This window comes from Paroedura picta, chromosome 9 (assembly GCF_049243985.1).
Source record: "Paroedura picta isolate Pp20150507F chromosome 9, Ppicta_v3.0, whole genome shotgun sequence".
In the NCBI taxonomy this organism is placed as follows: Eukaryota; Metazoa; Chordata; class Lepidosauria; order Squamata; family Gekkonidae; genus Paroedura; species Paroedura picta.
In genome coordinates, this window is record NC_135377.1 from 51115372 (window position 1) to 51138533 (window position 23162).

General features: G+C 43.1%; 1 protein-coding gene across 1 annotated transcript in view; it reads left to right on the top strand.

The window, feature by feature from the left end:
• The first annotated feature begins 872 nt into the window (after positions 1-872).
• The window catches only part of LDLRAD4 (low density lipoprotein receptor class A domain containing 4), a 322573-nt gene continuing 300283 nt past the window's right edge, over positions 873-23162 (top strand). Inside the window, exon 1 of the mRNA XM_077352829.1 lies at positions 873-1033. The gene's annotated coding sequence lies outside the window, so the exon portion shown is untranslated. The remainder of the gene's footprint in view (positions 1034-23162) is intronic.

The window sequence follows — 23162 nt, forward strand, 5'->3', positions numbered from 1 at the left end:
GCCCCCTTCAAATAATGAAATGGGAGTTACAAGACAACATATGAAGTAGTACAAGGGTCTCACAGAAATAACAAGCTCAGTCTACCAGGTCATTGTTCATTTGAGTTTGGGGAGGGGACACAGGAGAGGAAATAAAAATGTCAAGATTAATGATGATGATGATGATTTAATTTCTATACGGCTCCTCCCCTAATGGGCTTGGGGTGGGTCACAGCACTAAAATCACATACAGACCTGCATACAGATTAATGGGCAGAGGTATTCCCAATTGTGGAACCGGAGAGTAACTAAAAGGAGAGCCTGTCACTATGCACTATGCAGGGCGCTGCCAGACCAACTTTACCAAGTTCAGGGGCCATCTTTTGGGCCGGGTTAAACGGGAAGAAGGGCTTCCTTTCCTTTCCTTTCCTTTCCTTTCCTTTCCTTTCCTTTCCTTTCCTTTCCTTTCCTTTCCTTTCCTTTCCTTTCACGCCAGTGCATTTCCCCATCCAGCCGGGCAGTTTCTGTGAAGGGTGGCCACTGACTCGGAGGAAGCTCAGATACCTTGACTCAAACGTAGCGGCCGTCGCGGTGCCGCTGGACTCCAACCTTGTCCTGGGCCCTCCCCATCTCGCGGCCGGCGGGAAGTTCGGAGGTTCCCGCAGCCCCCCCCCCTCCGTTCCCAGCCAGCCCTGCAGGTGTCAGTGTCGCCTGCGGATCCCACGCGCCGGGGCTGGGCAGGAAGCTCCCCCCGGCCTCCCCCTCCCGCTCGCGCTCGCGCTCCCCCGCCGCCTCCCGTTCCTCGCCTGTCACCGCGAGCCAGACTCGCTGCAGACAGGCAGCAGCCAGAGGAGGAGTGGGAGGGAGGAGAGGCTGGGAATGAGTTGGAGGCAGACGCAGCCTCGGCGCGCAGAGCTACCCGGCTGGGGACGGCCAGAAGGGGGGAGGCGGCGGCGGAGGCGGCGGCGGCGGCGACCCGAGACTTCGTCCGCCCTGCCGAAGGGAAGCCCACCTCCCGGCGCCTCCGGGGCGAGATGTAGGGCGCCGAGGAAAGGTGAGTGCGCCGCCCGCTCCCCCTTCTGGCGCCTGCCGTCGCCTGGGCTGGCGGGGATGCCGCTCGCGAGGCAGGGGGAGTCCGGCCCCGAGGCGGCCGGAAAGTGGCCGGCAAAGTGAGGAGAGGCCCGCGGGCTCGCTTGGGGGGCTCCGAGGAAGGTGTGCCTCGGTCGCTCGCCTTTGTTGCTTGGGCCGCCCGCCTCCTTTGCGCCGAGGCAAAGTGCACGCATGGCTGGAGAGTGTGCAGGGCACATGGACGAGGTGCCAGACACAAGCAGTCAAACAAACAAGCCAACCAACATTAGTTAAGGACACGCAGCCACACGTACCGGCTTGACAGCCTGTGGTCAGTTCAGTCAGATGGTATGCGCCACTCTTGGGTCCTTGCCAGAACAGACCCAATGCCCAGGGAGAGCGTGCTGTTTTGGGGGAGCCCAGCTGAGGGGAGAAAAACTGGATACGAATATTCCCAAGGGCTTCCCTGCCTCCGAGTATTCCAGCTACTTTGTCAGCCAGGGGTTGAAATACCAGTAGAAACAAACATGCAGTTAACCACAATGGCATCCCTCTTTAGTTGTTCACATCCATAATTCTCTTCTTCATCACCCTAAGATGAAGCACTGCTTCTGGGCAGTCTGGGCACTGCTATATCTGGGTGTAATTTTTTTTTGTTCCTGAACCTTCATGAGTAAAACTAGGAGGCAAGTAACAAATTCCTGACTGGTGCTTTTGATTTTGAAGGAACTGTTTTTGGGACAGAGGCTGGAGGCAGTGTAGCAAAGGCATGAGTGGTCGGAGCCTTATTCTGCTGGACCGTTTTATATGAATGAAACCAGAACAGAGCAAAAGAGGGCCCAATTAATTAATTTTAAGCTAATACGTGTGTGTGTGTGTGGGGGAGCCCAAGAGTCATGGTTGGTAATATTGCATCCCAGCTGGTATAAAATTTGACGCATCAGACATGCTGATTTGTTCAATGCTTGTCACAAGAGACCCTCACATAGATGTTTGCATGCTAGAAAGTATGACAGAACTGTGCATGAAGCTTTTAGGAGAGAACTGATGAGCATCCACGTGCTGGAGTGTACAAGAAATCAATACATGTAGAATATGCACAGATGTGTGAAGTGTACAGTTACTTTACTTTACCTTCAGTTAGGGATATGCAGAACTTAAAGCACAAACTGAGTTGTGATTTCTACTAACTGGCTAATGTTCTGTGTTCTTCTATAGACTAATGTTTCTGAGATAACGTTCATGAAGGAAACATTTTTATAGGTTTCTGTTGACAGGGCAACAATGAATGCAGTAAGGAAGGAAATTATGAGCTGTACTGCTTTCATGCTGGGATCTATTCATGCTTAAAGTTTTTCAAAGTGCATCTTCTGGTGTACAGGTGATGCTAATTATTAAAGAATTTCTGTGCTGTAATTTTTCATGGAACTAAAGGAATATTTGATGTTGTGTGTTACCATTTCAGGCTACCTTAAAAACTGTTTTAGAATATATATGTCAACTGATAGGGTCCTCTGGGAAAAAAAAGAACAGGTATCTTGACAAATATAGCTCAGGCTCTTAAGTAATGAAAACAGATTAATATTTTGCATGGAAAAGTTTAGGAATGGATTTGCTTGTAGTTATAGACCAGTGTAGTGAACAGTGCAATATTAGGAAGAAAAATTCTTAGTGGACACTGTTTTAACTTTATTTGAAACTGTTCTAGATAGCCTCACATTTCAGAGTGACTCTAGATCTATTCAGCTGAGGTTCTAGTGTTTGACCTGTTCTGCTATTAATCATATTTGTTTGCTGATGGTAGGAATGTTTTTGCAGCTACTTGGTAGCATGTAAATATTGTAGTTTCTCCATTGCTTGAAATAAAGGGCGTATTTTATTGGACGGGACATTATGCGAGACGGCATATATTAAACTGGTAAATGTCCCTACTTCATTGCCAGCTGAAATAGTGACAAAATGTTCTGCACGTCTATATCTGTACTGGTGTTTTCAGCATGAAGTATTGAGTTACTATGAGTGTGCCACAAGATTCTCCAGTGGCAGAATCTTAGCAGCAATATATCCTATATGCATGTATGTAAAAAACAGTCTCCAGAAAGTCTGTGTTTTGCCATATATTCCTTTCAGCACTGAGACTGGTAGATTTATAGGCACTACTTTCTCCTGGTCAACTTGTGTGCTCAGGTGCTTAAGGCTTTCAGTGCTATGCATTTTAATTTAGTTTGAAGCTGCAAGAAGACAGCCTTCAGTCCTAAATAATAAAAATGGCATTAATATCTGTTTCCATTAGGCTTTTTTAGCATACCTGGCCTTCCTCAGGAACATGAACGATTGTGTCTCTATGCAGATAGAGCTGCTACAACTGTGAACAGAATGAGAAGTGATATGAAGTTTGGTGCTGATGCTTCCTCAACTCCATCCTGTTCTCATGCTCAGTTTAAGGAAACATGCCTAGAGCCATCCAGAACATGAAATTCAACGTTCCTGTTGCCTCTTGGATCTTTCTATACCATACAGAATCAAAGACTAAAATGTGATAGGGTCTCTCTGTTGTTAACTGTTATTTAGATGAAGATGCCCCTCTCTTTCCCATTGTTGGCCTCTTTATCTTCCTGTTGTACTTTCATGTAGCTCCTTTACTGACTTAGCTTTCCAGTCCTTGGTCTTATGCTTGTCAACACTAGTTCTTTGGATCTCTTGAGCTGCTGTACTACAGTCAAATTTATTACAGTTTGCTTTAAACATTCCATGACATCATAGCAACTCAACAAATTGATGCCAGAGATCTTTACTACCACTGAATTCTAATAGCTCACTAGACTGAATTGTAGTATCCTGGGCTATGCCACTTTTAGGTGGAGACAGTTGAGATTTGGGGAGGGAGGGACTTGAGGTGTGGCTATACTTGATAAAATTAGTATTCTCGAATTTTATGCAGCATAATTTTTGCTGTCAAGTTGCAGTTGCCTTATAGTTATCCGATAGGGTTTTCAAGACATCTAGTCCAAATGCTTCTGCCCTCAGGAGCTGAAATATGTTGATTAACAAGTATTAGTTCTGCTATTAACCCTTGCAGCAACATATTCCATTTCTAATCTCACTGGACACAGTGGATAACGTAATCCTATAGTTGTGCTAAGATGTCTACCTGCTCTGGTAGATGGCTTTATTGTATTTTCACTTACTAGTAGGTGCAAGATTGTTACGGTCAGATGGTAGGTGTGTGAATGGTAGTGTGGAAATGATAACAGGGTGTGCACAAAGAACCAGAGCTATTCCCAGTGGGTACACTGCAATGCCATAGCTTTGGCTGGCAACTCTAAAGACTATTTCCAAAATGAAACTTTTTGGCTGTATTGTGGCATCTTCCATTTAATGAATGAGAGTTTGGTGTAATGGATAGGAATGCGGACTTCTAATCTGGCATGCTGGGTGTGATTCTGCACTCTCCCACACGCAGCCAGCTGGGTGACCTTGGGTTCGCCATAGCACTGATAAAGCTGTTCTGACTGAGCAGTAATATCAGAACTCTCTCAGCCTCACCTACCTCACAGGGTGTCTGTTGTGGGGAGAATAAAGGAAAGGTGAATGTAAGCCACTTTGAGACTTCTTTGGGTAGAGAAAAGCAGCATATAAGAACCAACTCTTCTTCTTTTCAGAACAGGTTAAAAGGAATTGTTGAAATTTGGTGCTGTCCAAAAGTGACAGTGCTGGGAAGTCCATTCATTCAACCTGCCCGAAAGCTGCTAAGTAGAATCATAGAATCATAGAGTTGGAAGCTACCTTATGGGTCACCTATCCAACCCCCTGCACTATGCAGGACACTCACAACCCTATCGTTCATCCACTGTAACCTGCCACCCCCTTAAGCTTTCACAGAATCAGCCTCTCGGTCAGCTGGCTATCCAGCCTGTGCTTAAAAATTTCCAAAGTTGGAGAACCCACCACCTCCCGAGGAAGCCTGTTCCACTGAGAAACTGCTCTTTTGAATTAATTTAATCCCATTAGTTCTGGTCTGTCCCTCTGGGGCAAGAGAGAAAAACTCTGCTCCATCCTCTATATGGCAGCTTTTTAAATATTTGAAGATGGTTATCAAATCCCCTCTCAGTTGTCTCCTCTCCAGGCTAAAGAGACCAACCTTTCTTCATATGTCTTGGTCTCCAAATCCCTCCCCATCTTTGTTGCCCTCCTCTGGACACGCTCCAGTTTGTCTACATCCCTCTTCAACTGGGGTGCCCAAAACTGAACACAGTACTCCCAAGTGAGGCCGAACCAGAGCAGAGTAAAATGGTACCATCACCTCCCATGATCTGGACACGATACTCCGTTTGATACAGCCCAAAATCCCATTTGCCTTTTTAGCCATTGAGTCACACTGCTGACTCATGTTCAATATATAGTCTACTAAAACTCCTAGATCCTTTTTGCACATGCTACTGCAGAATCATATTGGAATGATAAAGTGAAGAAAATAATATTTATTTAAACTGTGATATTTCTGAACAGCTCATAGGCACTCAAATATAAAAGGCCAATTGGTCTTGGCTGGAGGTCTATAGACACTTGTGTTGGTTATACCTGTAAATCTCATTTCCATTTATATGAAGCCTTGCTGGAAATGCAATGGTCCCACCTATGGAGGAAGGGCTAGGAATGATGCAAAAAAGAAATGTGTAAGGCAGCAGCAACAGATGCCTGTAATGTATGTCTGCCACCAGAATGCAAGATGCCTGTACTAGTGTTTTACTGTTTGTAAACAGTACCAGCTCAAGATGTTTTGCCCCATGCCTACTGTGGCTGTTCCTACCCGGGAACTAGAAGACAACATCTTCCTTACTTCTTTGCTGTCCCTATTCTATTAAAAAATAGTGGGACATGCCACACATAGGGCTTCCTGAACTTGTGAGAATCTGGCAGGTATAGTTTGCCATAAAGCCATTAAAGAGGCTTGAGGTGGTAATGAAGATTATCTCCTCTGGCTGTTGTATGAAGGTGTAAAGCTGGCAGGTGTGGTCGCTGTCTGCCCCCCCCTCCCCAAATTATCATCTTAAAGCCGTTACTTTAAGTCACCTTACGAAGCTGGGTGGGTTTTGAATGGTGCCTGAGCACACACTTTAAAGTAAATCTTTTGTGGCGACCTTGTTCTTCAGACTGGCTCAGAAGTTACAAAGAATCAAAGAGTAATTTCTTAGTTGGTTGGCAATTGCGAGCTTTCTTATATGAAATATGGTTGTGCTATGCCAAGCAGCTGACTTTTCTAGAAGGAAAAGCTCCAAAGGTTATGTGAAAAGGACTTTGGTTAATATATTGGCATTCACAGAACCCACTAAAACTTGGGCAAGTTGCCAGGCCCCTCTTAATGAGAATGTCAATGGCTGTCACAAATCTTTATAAACAAAAGAATTTCAGAAAAGCAAGCTCATGAGTGTAAGTTGCAGATCTATATTCACAATTAATTTTTAATTACCACCCTTCACACTTATAGTGGATGGCAATCCTCCCAGTTACATTCTTGAGACTGGCCTGTCCAGCTTTGTGTCTTTGTTTTTTGTTTTTCTGACTTGTTTATGGTGTTGCAAGAAGCGAAGTTGGGCCTGCATGCATTCGGTAATTCTACAACCAGAGCTATAGGTGCAGAACTCACTGCCTTGAAAAAAATCATTGTGTTAAAAAAAGAGAGCAGATTTTAAGGTGACCAGATTGTCCCACTTTTGGAGAGACATCTGGGGGTACCTGGCAAATTGTAATGTTGAAATTAAAAAAAAATATATTACAATACTATTTTTGCATTCTATGCATTCTATGAAACTTTTTGTTGTTCCATATAGACCATATTTTTAATCAAGAACCCCCCTGGTCAATGGTGTCCCACTTTACCAATGTTAAAATCTGGTCACCTTAGATTTGATGCAAGGTAGGAGGGTGATATTGGTAACATTTAGTAAAATTGTAGATGCTAAGTGGAGGGAGAGTTGAGCAGGGTTGGGTGCATAGTTGCACAGTTGTTTGTTAGGAGATAAAATTATGTGAAATATGAAGGAATATTGTTGGTTAGCAGAGTGCTCAAGGCACATAACACAGCAAAGTCTCTCTGATTTGTGCGTACTGACAAGGAGCAAAGCAACAGATGGAGTAAACTAATATGAGTCCTTTATTGTAAGGAACTCTATTTGGGACAGGATAGAGTAGAGATAGGATTCTAATCTAGTCTAACTAGCTAGGATGGATAGAGATGGAGGGGGCATGTCCTGCCCTCATGGTGTCAAGATGGAGAAGAGAGGCACAGCATGGAGAGAAGGTGCTAAGTAGGAAAGAAGGAAGTTTCCCTGAGAGCAGCAATTTACACCTCAAAGGGATAGCATCAGAACAATAGAAAGGAAAGATGTTCAAGGTCCTGGCCTATCTCTCTCTCTGAAGTTTGAGGCAAAAATCCTTCACTTCCTACAAAATAAGCGCAGAAAGACAAAATTGCTTAAGGTAATGATGTATGTAGGCTGCAAAATCCTGCTGTTCACGAGAAACCAAAGTTGGAAAGAGTGCTGACCTGTGTCAGACTGAGTAAGACTGAGTGATTCTCTCAAGGCAAATAAAGGGGGTGGGGTCACAAGCAGTATTTGAGCTGCTCAGTGGAGAGGTTTCAGTGCTTCCTCCCAAAATTGCTGCTCTTCAGGAAAGAGAACAGTAGGAGCAAATTCTGCCTAGTTCTATGAGGCAATAGAGAGCTAGTGTAGCATGGGGGTACCCAGTAGGTCAGTAGTTCAAATCTAATTTCTGCTAGGAGCTCATCAGGTGGCCATAGGAAAGCCATACTCTCTCAGTAGTATTTCCTCCAATTCGTATTATGGAGATCATAATGTTGGCCTACATTAAAGGACTCTTTCGATGACTGCTGAGGTCATGTATTCAAAGAACGGGATAGCTGCATTTATCTGTATTAAAATACAAAACAAAAGCCAAGGAATACCAAAATAACATAACTCAGCAGGCAAACTTTTAAGTTCCCAGAACTCTTCATCCAGGTGGATGAAGAACAAAAAGGAGGGGGGGTTCATCACCACCCACTGATGTTTGGTTGCTTTCAGTGCCCTAAAATCTGCACAGTAGTCTATGTTCTGGAATTACAGCTCATCTCCAGACTGCAGAGATAACTTTCCTTGGTTAAAATGCTTGGGGGGGAGCGGCTGTATGGCACAGTACCCCACTGAGTTCCCCGTCAACCCCAGCCTCAATCACCAAATCCCCAGGAGTTTCCCAACCTGGATATGTCAACCTTACCCCACCGTCCCCTGCCAGTGTCTATAGGGGCTCTGGCAAGCTTGCATTATTTTAGATTTAGGTGGGTAGCCATCTTGGTCTGAAGCAGCAGAACACAGTTTGAGTCCAGTGACACCTTTTTTGTGTTATTTTAATAAAAGTTAAGCCATCACTTTTGTTTGTGGTAATGTATGTGAAGCAGATGCTGAACATTCTATAGAAATGTTAGGTAAATATTTCCATTGTGCTGATGGGTGGCTGAAACGGGGAGAAAACCTGTTAGCTTATATCAGGGCAGAAATTTGGTCTCTCTCGGCACAGTCAGAGGCTACAAGGAGTTTGAGGAAATCTTTCTCTCTGCTGAAACTGCAATGAATTTAAGAAGCTCTAGGTTTGTCAGACTGTTTATATGACAGTGCAAGTCTGTGCTTGCCAAGATCCAGACAGTCTGTTAACGCTACATGTTGGGGATAAATAAATTGCTGTGTCTGAGATGGATATATTCTTGCATTTGGTGCAAACCAGTGGTGTATCTCTACTGATAACTTACTGAAATCAGGTAACTTGTTCAATACCTATTTATTTATATTTACCCGCTTATAACATATTTTAACCTCCAAAGCTCTGCCTGCATCATAGTAGTTTTCGAAGCAGTACAGCTTTAATAAACATAAACTGAGATTGTTAAAAGTACCTAAATCCACTGTGCTGCTCACACTCAGCCTTCAAATAGTAGGCCAGGTTTGCTTACTTTTATTTAGTGCATTTTTATTCCATAACAATTCTTGCATGACTTTGGAAAGATGCCCAGACTTGGTATTTGACAAACCTGTTAAGTGAAGGTCCAGAGCTGGTATGTCCCTAGATATCTTGATCAGATTGATATATAGAATGCACTAGCATGAAAGACTCTGGGTTGATCCTTGAAGTGTACTTGGTTCAGATGCAGTAGGATATAGCCCTCATGGCTGTGTTCACTCTTTGTGATAATACTCCTGTGGTACCATGAGTGCTATTTAAATCTATCGTGCCTGTGTCGATCACTGGAGAAGAGCAAGCACTATCATCCATCACAGTTTTATCCTGCTCTTCTTCCAGGGAATTCAGGGACGAGTGCATAATTACTTTATCCTCACAGTAACCCTGTGAAGTAAGTTATGCTGATTGTGACTAGCCCATATTCCCCAAGGGTGCTTTTGGGCAGAGTCGGGATTTGAACCTGGGTCTCTCCATTCTAGACCAGGGAAGTGGCCACGGCTCAGGAGTAGTGCATCAACTGGGCATGCTGCAGGTCCATGGTTCAGTCTTCATCATTTGCATTTCAAAGGATCAGGTAGTAGGTGATATGAAAGACCTCTGCCCAGTGGTCTGCTTCAGTAGAAGACAGGTTTAAGTGTTTAGGTGTTCATGCAGATCAAGTTACCATACTGGCTTTATAGAGATAGACTTTCTCCCAATGAACTGGTAGATGTAACAAAGCACTATTGTGAATCCAGCCCGCTATACTTATACAGGATAAATGTCTAGTTTATGTTTTTATTTCTTTTGAATATTTCTGTGCTGCTTGTTCAGAGTCCTAGCCAAGGAGGCTTACAATTACTGTTTGAATCCAATGGCACCTTTAAGACCAAGAAATAGCCAGATTGGTGTAGTGGTTAGGAGTGCGGACATCTAATCTGGCATGCCGGGTTCGATTCTGCACTCCCCCACATGCAGCCAGCTGGGTGACCTTGGGCTCGCCATGGCACTGATAAAACTGTTCTGACCGAGCAGTTATATCAGGGCTCTCTCAGCCTCACCCATCTCACAGGACGTCTGTTGTGGGGAGAGGAAAGGGAAGGTGAATGTAAGCCACTTCGAGATTCCTTCGGGTAGGGAAAAACGGCATATAAGAACTTTTCTTCTTCTTCTCCTTCTTCTCCTTCTTGCCTTGAATAAATCTTTGTTGGTCTTAAAGGCACCATTGGACTCAAATTTTGTTGTACTACTTCAAACCTACATGGTTATCCACTTGAATCTACCATTACTGCTGCTGCTGATTTTGTTGTAAGGGACCCAGACATCTTCCCTGAAGAAGGCATGGCTATTTTGGAACATCCCCCTTTCCCATCATTAGTCAGGCAGTAATGTTTTGTTTCTGGGCAATTGTCCTGGGTTCCCAAGCCAGTAGGGTCATTGTAGTTTCTAGTGTTTGCTTGAATGATATGGGCACTTAAGGAGGAGTGTCCCTTGAATCAATGGCAAATCTCCATTTTGAGACCATTTTCTCCTCCGGGGTGTGGAAACACTCTTGTAACCTTTTTAGTTCAACAGAAAGTTGTAAAACACTGGCAAGGTCACCCATTCCTTCTGCAAAAATGTTTTATAATTTTATGAACTTATGAAAAAATGATCTCTGTGGGTATTTAGTAGCAGACTGTCTGCTATGCTGTAAGTCTCTTCTCTCCTCCCCTGTGGCATGAAAGGTGTGAGACATCTGGGCTAGCACTAGTGTATCCCTGTAAAAAGCCTGAATTCTAAAAAAAAAAAAAATCTGTATAAGCTTTATGATTTAGCATGTAAAGCCAGCCAGGCAACCAGCACTACTGTACTGTGGACTGAAGAGAATACAGACTATACAACATTGGTACATTGGGCCTATGGAGACTGGTCAGGACCTAGAGTGCTATAATTCTGGAAGTGGTTTTCCAAGATGAATGTAGTGTAACAATACATATAATAATCATAATATGTATTGAAACTTACATTATTGGTTTAAGTCTTGCTAAATGGACCAGTTTTCTTTTATTAGCCAAGTCTTTCAATCATTTGTGAATCAGTACAATCAACAGGCAAGAGTTGGTGGATCAGGTGAAGGAGGTGGGGACCCTAGGGGGAAGTGACCATGTCCTCATAGAATTCCTTTTGAGATGGGGAGCCAAGGAAGCTTGTAGCCAGACGCGGATGCTGGATTTTCATAGGGCAAACTTTAATAAACTCAGAGACATGATGAGTGTCATACCATGGTCGAGAATGCTGGAAGGGAAGGGAGCATTTGACAGGTGGGCGCTACTCAAACAAGAGCTATTGCATGCTCAATCAATGACTATCCCAGAAAGACGAAAACACTGCAGGAGCTCTAAGAAGCCTATTTGGATGAACAGAGAACTTCAAGAGGAACTAAGAAAGAATAGGAAAATGTTCAGGAAATGGAGGGAAGGACAGAGCTCTAAAGAAGAGTATCTACAGGTTACTAGGCACTGTAGATCAATCATCAGAAAGGCCAAAGCTGAGAGTGAGCTAAGATTGGCCAGGGAAGCCCATTGTAACAAGAAAAGATTTTTCAGTTATGCGAGGAGCAAACGTAAAGTAAAGGATGCAATAGGCCCACTGTTGGGTGCGGATGGACAAACTCTAACGGAAGATGCAGAGAAAGCAGAAAGGCTTAGTGCCTATTTTACATCTGTTTTTTCCCACAGGTCAAAGTGTTTAGGCACATCTAGAGATGGCCGTAGCCAAAGGATAGTGTCTGGGTGGCAGGTTAACATGGATAGAGAGGTTGTCGAGAGGCATTTAGCTGCACTGGATGAGTTCAAATCCCTTGGTCCAGATGAAATGCACCCGAGAGTGCTCAAAGAACTTTCCAGAGAACTTGCACAGCCCTTGTCCATCATCTTCGGAACCTCTTTAAGGACTGGAGATGTCCCGGAGGACTGGAAGAGAGCAAACGTTATTCCGATCTTCAAAAAAGGGAGGAAGGATGACCCAGGAAACTAGAGTTGTTGTCAATGGTGTTTCATCAGACTGGAGAGAGGTGAGTAGCGGGGTACCTCAGGGCTCGGTGCTTGGCCTGGTACTTTTTAACATATTTATTAATGATCTAGATGAGGGGGTGGAGGGACTACTCATCAAGTTTGCAGATGACACCAAATTGGGAGGGCTGGCAAATACTCCGGAAGATAGAGACAGAGTTCAACAAGATTTGAATACAATGGAAAAATGGACAAATGAGAACAAGATGCAATTTAATAAAGATAAGTGTAAAGTTCTGCATCTGGGTCAGAAAAATGCAAAGCATGCCTACTGGATGGGGGATATGCTTCTAGGTAACACTGTGTGTGAACGAGACCTTGGGGTACTTGTGGATTGTAAACTAAACATGAGCAGGCAATGTGATGCAGCGGTAAAAAAGGCAAATGCCATTTTGGGCTGTATCAACAGGGGCAGCACATCAAAATCACAAGATATCATAGTCCCATTGTATACGGCACTGGTCAGACCACACCTGGAGTACTGTGTGCAGTTCTGGAGGACGTAGATAAAATTGAAAGGGTACAGAGGAGAGCGACGAAGATGATCTGGGGCCAAGGGACCAAGCCCTATGAAGATAGGTTGAGGGACTTGGGAATGTTCAGCCTGGAGAAAAGGAGGTTGAGAGGGGACATGATAGCCCTCTTTAAGTATTTGAAAGGTTGTTACTTGGAGGAGGGCAGGATGCTGTTTCGGTTGGCTGCAGAGAAGAGGACACGCAGTAATGGGTTTAAACTTCAAGTACAACGATATAGGCTAGATATCAGGAAAAAAATTTTCAGTCAGAGTAGATCAGCAGTGGAATAGGCTGCCTAAGGAGGTGGTGAGCTCCCCCTCACTGGCAGTCTTCAAGCAAAGGTTGGATACACACTTTTCTTGGATGCTTTAGGATGCTTAGGGCTAATCCTGCATTGAGCAGGAGGTTGGACTAGATGGCCTGTATGGCCCCTTCCAACTCTATGATTCTATGATTCTATGATTCTAGTACCACAAGAACTGAGAATCTGAACATTTTCTCTCACTGCTTCTGAGAGGGTAGAGGTATTATTTCCCTTACACTTACTTGACATATAATTTTGTACATTATGAGGCAAATGGTGCATTTGTGTTATATGGGGCTTCTGTCAAAATCTGCAACTAAGATTTCATATTGTCAGCTTGGCCATGTCTGTGACTACTTCATGGCTAGCTTTGACCTTCACACACACATTTGCCAACAAAAACAGCTAGTGACCCGTAGGCCTGACTATGTCCTCCTAGAAATGTTCTGCCTCTTCTGAGTAGAAGATGGGAACAGTGGGGATGTTCATCTTTCTTTCATTGCAGATTCATTTGATTATAATAATTTGATTGTCACATAAACAATTCAGAAATATATAGGGATGGATCAAACCAGCTTTCCCAGTGGTGAAAAATGGTGGATGGGTGGTCCTCTTTGATGATCAAAACATCTGTGTAGAGGAGGGGATTGTGGAACCTGAATGGCCAAAAACTATGTGGGATGGAGGGGAGAGGAATTAGGTGAGATCGAGTGGAAAACTGGTTGGTTCCAACCCGCAGATTTTTCCAAACTGTGGTCTGTACTTTGGAACTGCAAACTTTCATTCCTAACCTCATATGGCACATAGCTAAAAAGCTCATTGGACTGGAGAAGTACTATTGGTGCAGTGTTGATAGCCCTTGTGCTATAACTGTCACCAGCAAATGATGTAATCAGTAAGGCTCTGAATGTAGTTATTGTGAAGCTTTTTACAACACAAAGAAGCATCACTGCTTTATTGTGTAGACTATCTAAGCATTTAAAGTATCCTTCTAAGATGAATAGAGAAATTCATGTGGTCAGTTGACATTTGTTACAATCTGTAGCTTGTCTTTAATTCCCTGCAGGTCCCATCATTACTATTTGCTGTAACTACACCTCTATTTTTGTGTTAGAAATCCCACCTTTCCTACCTCCGAAAGATGTTAGAATGAAATCCTATTTTTACAATATCGCTGTGTTGACACAAATATACTTTTGCTTTCTCACTAGAGAACTGTTTGTGTTCTTCTGCTACCCATGGGGGAAGCTCTGCCACTGAGAGACAGGAGGAAAGCTGTTACAGAGCAACATCTTTGACACCTTTCTTTTACCAGTGAGCTTGGCCTAAGAGCTGTTGCAGTATGTGCATTAACTGAACAGAGAATTCACTGTGAGTTCTTAATGTGAGGTCTCAAAATGCTGCATAAGGTTTCCTGAGAGGCAAGGAGCAGCTTATAAACATGTAAGCTTTCTATGGATGGATGGGAAAAACTATTGTATGCTTGCTTGTCTGAAAGTCAGGAGACTGCAAAGGAAGAAAATCTCAAAAGGTACTAAAAATAAATGTGTTAGACATCCCCGATACACTTCAATTTCATGCTTTTGTTGGCTCAAGTACAACAACAAACAAAAATATGTACAGAACGATATGTGTGTGTGTGTGCACTGCTATATATATACCACATATACACTATTAGATATGTATGTTATATGTTTAAATTTTTTGAACGTATAAAAAGCTATGGACAACAATTTCCTCCATGTATGGTACAATAATCTTCTGTTCAAGATGGACCTGATTGCAACCTGTTTAGACTTATTTGCTCTCTTCTTATTCCTCTGGCACACAGAATACAATTGACAACTTCCGGCTTTGGGAAGGCTCCAGTCAAACCCCATTTTGCTATACCAACCTAATGCGGGCACGTAGGCAAAGTGGAACCTGAGATTTCCAAACCATTGTTTAATCCTAGATTTGTAGGAAAGAAATGAAGAATTATTATTTTTCTACCCCACTTTTCTACCCCTCTCGGACAGGGAGGACAGTCTCTACCCCCAGGCCTGTTTCACAAATATATAAGAGAACAATGGATAAGGATGCTTTGATGGACCATCTGATGGCCTGGATCCAAAGGGTTTGGTTCTTGTTCTAAACTCTGGATATCTTTGCCACATCTGCTAAGATGAGGCTAATTCAATATGGAAGATTTCAGTATGTCAGAAGAGGTGTCAGATTCTGTGTCGTTGGGATTTTACTCCATATCACCACAGTTTTTTTTTCCTTTTCAAAGAACACCTCAGTAGTGATGTGGGGGCAGGCAATGGCAAGCCACCTCCAAATGTCTCTTGCCTGGTAGCCAGACAATGTTAGGATCTCCTGGCTACATTACACACATGCCATATGATTAAATAAATAAATAATACATTTTATTAGGGAGTGGTGGCGGTTTAGTGTCTCTAGTGCTTTTAATAGCATGTTTGGCTTTGAGCATGAAAAGACTAGATTGTAAATAAATCAAAAGTAGTGTTTAGGAAGCATTTTGGCTGAAGGAAAGCTTCAGGACAAGGTGGTGTGATGCCAGATATGAGCTACCCATCTCTTTAGTGTTGTATAAGAAGGAATACTTGATTGACTCGGAAAACAATAACAGGTTGACTTCTTTGCTTCTTTGAGATACCTCAGATCTAAAAATATGTCCAAATGATGTCTAATAGGTGTCTTGTTGTCATTATCGATTTAATAAAAAACTATTCTCAGTTGGGTGATAGAAGCAAGGGCGAGTTGGGACCAATGTGATTGGGAGCCCTTCTGCACAAATACAGAATGTGAACACACTATTAATCATAATTTTGATAAATGCACATTGTTGTACTTAGCCTGAGTTTCTTTTGTTGGTTTTGTGAATAAATATAGGAGGTTGCATCTTATTAACCTGCTCAGCTAAGGGTAGCATGTTTTGTCAACACATGGCACAGCCTGTTACTGGGGCATGCTTTACACTAGTGGAGGGTATGTCTTCAATGTAGCAGAGTGATAGGTTGCAAGTTCTAGGGTTGTGCGATTCGACCACCGAAGCAGCCGTTCCCACTCGCAGCAGCCAGAGTTGTGCCGCGGGGTGGGGGGAGGCATGGGCACCGGTGTGCCCGTCAACACACACACGTAGGCGCAGAGCTCTGGACCTGCATGCGTGCATTGACCAGACTGCCAGCGCCTGCAACTTCCTCCTCCTGAGGCCCGGTGCTGGCTGCTGCAGGTGGGAACGGCCGCTTCGGTGGCCACATCGCATTGAATGCTACAGTGTTTAACAATGTCTGTGTGTTAACGGAGGGGGGGGTTATTTTAGAAGATGGCTTTTCTTTTTTCTGGCAATGGGGAAATGGCTACTTTCTCCGAGTTATCTTTGACTGGTTGTTGCTAACCGCTGTTTATGCTGTTAGATGTTATCCCTGGGTTTAAAAAAAAATGTTTTTGCTATCCTCCCTAGTGTGATGTTGCTGCTTTGTCTTTAGTATTCAAGGTTAAAAATGTAAAAAAGCATATTTGGAGTCACCAGTGCTGCTCCCAACTGGCAAGAATATGCACTTTGAAAGGCTGCTTTGTGTGGCGCTCTTCACCCTCCACTCAGAGTAAAAGTGGGTCAGTCCCATAAATTTGTAAATGTCTCTGCATGTTTATACAAATGATTCTGTTGCTAAAACTGTGAATGGAAAGTATTAGGTCGTTGTGAATTACCTTTGCTGAGTTCTGAACCACCTAACATAGAGGCCTTCAGCAGAAAATACATGTTTTAATGAAAATTATTGGCAACGTGAGTCCACTGGAACAATTAAACTCCTTCTTTAGCAGCCCTTTTACTCACATAGCACAATTTTGGTTTTAAGTAGGAAATGACATGCTACAGGATACAATTGTTCTCTGAACATCACTTTCAGAGTTGAAACCTTAGGTTGCTAGATAAACAAGCCATGTTTTAATTAGGTATGTTTGTTTTCAGCAAGAGGATGTCAGAAAAGAAAATCAACAGATTAATTAGGGTTTGATTAAAACAGCAGTACTGTAAGTAATTGTGAAACTACCTCTAATAAGTTTCCTTGTAAGGCACCATAAATGTATTCTTAGTAGCATGTGTTCAAAATAAATTTAATTAGATAATAGCACTTGTATCACTCACAGCCTTTCTTTGCATTGGAAAGGCGAGCACCCAAGTATGTTGGAGATTCTTGACACTTTCTTGAATTTGTAAGGGTTATGATTAGGAATGCCAGCCTCCAGGTAAGATTCCCTGCCAGTGACCAGGAGGGACAGAACATATATTACCAAAACTTGGCATATAAAAGTCCACTAGACTGGATCCACATGACATTGGTATTTCACAACTGCAGTAATTTAATACCTGGATTTTCCTGCCAGACTGTAGTGATTTTAGGGGAACCAACAAACCACTCTGAAAAAAATCCCTTCAATCTACCTTTCTTGTTGTTGGCAACTGCTTGTAGTTATTGTGTTTCCCCTCTGCTGCTGCTTTGGCACTATTTTCATTCCTCCAGGCATGTTCCTAGCCACTCAGAGACCACAGTGTTCCTTAGTCAGATCTGGCTATATGGTGACACAATTGACAGGGAATGAAGCCTCTTTAGGGTGACAACAGTGTTTCCTGTATTGATCATGTGGGTGATCCTAGCTAGTCAGAGACCCCTCTGGCAAATTAACACTTCTTAGGATACTATGGTGGTGTAGTGGTTAAGAGTGGTGGCCTCTAATCTGGTGAGCCGGGTTTGGTTCCCTGTTCCTCCACATGCAGCCAGCTGAATGACGTTGGGCTTGCCACAGTCCTGATTATGCTGTTCTGACCGAGCAGTCCGGTCAGAGCTCTCTCAGCCTCACCAACTCTCAGGGTGTCTGCTCTAGAGATCAACCCATTATGGATGAGTGGGGCTCTAGAGCAGTGGTCCCTAACCCCCAGTACGGAGACTGGAACCAGTCCATGGATCAGTTGGTACCGGGCCGCGGCTCCTCCTCGTCCTCCTCCCCGGCTGCTGCCTCGGGTGCTGCCCTGCTACTCTGCCGCTGGCTCACCTTTGGTGCTCTCCAGCGGCCGCCATGGCTGGGGCTCCCCTTTGGCATGGCACTGTGCAGCTGCTGCTGGCAGCGCCCCCCAGCAGGCAGCGGGAAGTCAGGGGCGCTGGTGGGAAAACAAGCAGAGCAGGGGCTCAGGCAGCAGTGGCAACATCCCTCAGCAAAAGACTACCCGCCCCCCCCCCCAGGCCCCAGTAAAATTGTCAAGCGTTGACCGGTCCCCGGTGATAAAAAGCTTGGGGACCACTGCTCTTGAGGAGGTGCAGGACAGCCAGTCTTGGGGCTAATGAATTGGCCATGCCCACAGGAGGATGCAATGGATAGGAATACCAGCTTCTACTTTTTCCAGTCCTAATACCACCCCTCTGTTACCCCAACAAACAGGTTGGAGAAGGTGCTGATAACAGTTGAGCTGGCAGCTGTCCCCACTGTCCCCAGGCTATGCCATGCAAAGACATGAGGAACCTGTAATTAATAAAGTTGTAGGTGAATCTCCTCAGCATATATATGTCATCTGTCTCCTCACCCCTCATGGGCAGTTCCCACTCCAAGCACAATTGAGAGCTTATGGGAACTATCGAGTGTTTTAAGAATTTAAATTCCATGGTGTGAACAAAACTGGATTCCAGGGTTTATTCATTCACAGTAAGCGGCTGTGAATGCCATTTTATGACCAATCAATACAAGCAAGTTTCTTTATATGAGCAGCTCTGACTGCTACTCCTGCTTTGACATTTGTATGGACTGTGTAAAAGACAACCAAGATATATCCAGCAGTAATTATTATGGCTATTATGGTTGGAAAGTTGCTCCTGTAATTTAAGATCTAACCCATGTTTGCCTCATTTACACATAACACTTGTTGACATGAGCCTATTTGAATAAGATACTGTTTTTGTAAAGAAAATGGTGTCCTTTTCTTAGCCGGTGCTTAATTTGACTAGCTAGTTTTTTTTTAAGGGATCCCTAAAGGAAATACGTTTGGTGCTTCCTGTGCAGTCTTGGAAGTGGGTGTGTACCTGGCAGTTCTTGGGATGTTTTGCCCTCAAAGCTTGGGAAACCCACTGTACTAACTTGGTGACATTGATATACTTTGCTTTAGGGTGTTGAACTGGACAAAGGGTATTAATGGGGAGAGTGCTTGGAAGTTTAAACAGGCTCGGCTCTCCCTTGTCACTGCCAACTTGTATAAGAAATTTCAGTAGAACTTAAATAAGATTGTTCCCATTCACACAGTGCCCTTTTAAATTCTAATTAGCGAATGAATTAACCAGTACGAATTTTTATGAGTCGTGATGAATTACAGGTATTAATGCCTTGACAGTCTTGCACATGCTAAAAGCTGTGGTTATCCAAATGGGTCTTCAGCTGTCAGTTCAAGCAGAATAACATTAAGTAACTTGATCAGGATTTCACTTTTCTTATTTAAAAATTGTTTTTCCTCCAGTTCTTTTAACGAAGAGAAGCTGAAATAGGGCATAGCTGAGGCAAGATGTAGATTCGAGTCTTCTGGGTGGGCTGCAGAGTGGGGAAACTGCTCTTGGCAGGCTTTCAAATTCTGGTGCCTCGTGGCTAGATGCTGAAGTTCTGAATTATACATATATCTTGTGCGTGCCTCATGTAGCATGAGTTTTATTACTAGAAATGCAAGCACCAAACACTCAAAGGAGAAGGACATCTATTGTACACTAGTGCTTTTTCTCACAGTACAGACCTTGACCTAATTTCTCTAAGGATCTTAGTTTTTTTGCAACAGGGGATGCCTCATTTATTGTCTGTGTGCTGTTCAGAAGGCACTTCGTTTTTAAGTGTTGTTTTTAAAAAACTGTTGGATTTATACTGAATTATGAACTAGCCTAACCTAGATATTGAATTCAGTAATGCATCTTTGTATTACAGGAGACAGAAATGTGCTGTCAACTTTATTGCTTATGTTACAAAGTTGTTCTGAGATGAGGTGGTCCTTTTCCTTTTTTTTTCCTTCCTGTTTGACTTTGCCCAGAGACATGATAAATGAACCTTAAGAATATTGCCAGAGCAGCTGAAATGGTTGTGGGATGACAAAGGGGGACTAAAATGATTGATCCCCTTTCTTGAGCTGGGACTTCTCCAAGGGGATTTATCAACCATTTTCTCCTGTTACTCAGCACATGGATGTGTTATGATTAGGGTGGCTTCTGACCAAGATCAACCTCTTTCTGTTTAAAAGCCCTCTACATGTTTTTCAGCCTTTGCACAATAACCCCACCATTGTGGTTGCTTGCTGAAGAAGGAAGTTGCTGCCCTTTCTCTGCCATGCTCTAGAACTACCACTGAGGGTATTCTGAGGGTATTCTGAGGATATTCTGGACACCCAGCGTGGTGTAGCCAGTTTTGATTGCCCACTCCTCTACTTGCAGTCAGCTGAGTGACCTTGGGCTAGTCACAGTCCTGTTATAACTGTTTTCATAGAACAGTTCTCACAGAGCTTTCTCAGTCCCATCTACCTCACAGAGTATCTGTTGTGGGGAGAGGAAGGGAAGGTGATTGTAAGCCACTTTGAGACTCCTTCAGGTTAGTGAAAAGTGGGGCATAAAAATAAACTCTTATTTCTCCTCCTCCTCCTCTTCTTCTGGTAAAAAACCCCAAGGGTCAAAGAAAGGTCAGTTGGTACAAGATTCCACACTTGTTATAGCTGGCAAAATTCTCAGTTGGGTATGGAATGAGCTGCTCTGGAACTTCCTGTTCCTGCTTCACCACTGAACAGCTTAATGGTCTTGATTATGTCTGACCTTGACTGCCCTCCAGGTCTGCCTGTTTGACTCGAGAGTGAATGCTGCCACCCCCATGTTCATTTCATTTGTTCGTGCAGTAGAAATGTAAAGAATGTATGGGCATCCATTTGACTCAATAAGGCTAGCTTCAATTTTGGACCACCCTAACAGGAGCGTGGTCTAAAATTGAAGAGTCCATCTGCCAAAGAACTGAAAAAGGAAAAGAGCTGCAGAGGGTCAGGTCAGTGGGGAAGAATGTCATTTTGTCACTTAAAAAAAAATAGGTATAAGCAGGTTGATGGAGGTGATTTTTGGAATGAAAAGTCAAAGGAAAGAAGCTCATATTTCCACCCTCCTGCCTCAGCACTGGCACTTTGCAGAAACTAATGCAGTCCTTGGAAAGAACCACTAAATACCGGAAGTTCGATCTGATTTTCTCATATTGTAACAATTAATACATAAGTATGCTCCTAGGTTGAAATAATAATCTCTGTGTGACTCCTGTAAACATGAATGCATTTGGATGATGTTTCATTCTTTTATTTGATAACCAGTTGGACTGAATCTTCTGAATTAACAGGTGAATATTAAAATGATTTCTTCATGTTCTAGTTAAACTTATTTTCAGGTATGTACTAAAACAATTTTCTTTTGTTATTAATAAAATAATAATTTTAATTGTAAAGGCCAAACTAGACATGACGGCCTCATCATGGCTGCTGCAGGAGTGCCTCTGTTCTTTTCAAAGTCATTTAAAAATACTGTGCTACCCCAATCCTGACCAGGGTCCATAGCTTGGCAATTCCCAAATGGCATTTGAAAAGGTGTGTGTGTTGGGGGGGGGGGACCAGGAGCACCATACTGTGGCTCCAACTAGAAGTGGGTCCTTGTAGCATTGTTAAATCACTTTAAAATGGTAGTGGCAAATTCATGGTAGGCATGAGGCTTTAAATCAATGAAACACAAAATACTGCTTGGGTGTGTAGACTAATATAACCCTAGACTTTTGATATTGACTTCATGACATATAGCTTATGGATGAAGCAGCATCTTGTAGATGTGGAAAGTGTTGTCTTGACAACGCAACCCAAGCTAAGAATAGAAAACTAAAATTGAAAGCCCAAATTTGCCATAATTTCATGTAAATGTCTTCAGTCTTACTCTTAGATTTGAGAGCTGATTCCAAAAATTGAACTTATTTGCACATTTTACATTGGATTCTGTAGAATGAGGGGTGAACATCCCATCCCTGATTCAAAGCCCTCTAAAATTTTGTATCTCCATCAAACATTCAAATGCTTGAGGAGCATTTGTCAATGTCCAATGGCATGTTTAGGACAGGTAATACATGTGGGCATTACATCTACACGTAGGGCCTCACCACAGCTCTGTCAATTTCTCCTCTTGTGAGTCACCAGTTTTATATTTCCAAAGAGAGAGGAGTAACACCGAAAGACTAGGTCTTTAAATTGAGGCCAACTGGGGCCTTACTGTGTTAGAAATCACTCCTTCCAATATTCTCCAGCAGTACCACTGCTTTAGGGTTGATGGCGATGATAGTTTTTGTGGCTTCTTCAAGTGAATTGGAATGCCAAGAAAACTATAATTCCTATCAGTATCAGTTGTTCTGGTATATTCACAGCTTTTGCCAACAGGATCTGCTAGTCAGCTGCATATGTGGTGAGAACTGCCTTTATATGTACAGATGAAAGTTCTCTGATAACTGTTCATTTTCAGTTATGAGGAAAACCATGAATATGAGTTTGTCCAGGTGCTCATTTTGAGAGAAATCACCTTCCTTTCCTCTCCCCATGACAGACATTCTGTGAGGTAGCTCTGATAGAACTGCTCTGTGAGAACAGATCCAACAGGACTGTGACTAGCCCAAAGTCTCCCAGCAGGCTGCATGTGGAGAAGTGGGGAATGAAACCTGGCTCTCCAGATTAGAAGCTGTTGCTCTTAACTGCTACACTAAGCTGGCTCTCAGAGAAGGGTTTCAAGAAGGGCAAACAATTAAGGAATCTATTTGCTTTGGGGAGGGATATCATCATCCACTGAATTTGCGTTCACACTAGATGTCACCGTAAAATTCTACCATCATGTAGCAACATTTTAAAGAGTTCTCTTTCTGTTTCTTTATCTTTATTCTGTACTGTGAATACTCTGAACTACTCATCAGTTGGATAAGTTCTGTTGCTAAGTTACATAAAGTGGCAGTTCTGATTGAATAGTAGTAATACAGCATAAAAACAATTGTCAAAATAAAAGGTACCTGAGAAAATGAACCACAAAACCCTGCTATACCATCATGAGAATGAATTTGCAAAGGAATTTAGGGCTGTTGGGGTTTGTTTAGATGGGATTGAAGCATGGTTACAGTTTCCTAGGCTATATAAAGAAATTTTAACTGGAAGCTTTCCTCTTGCTGTCTGAACAG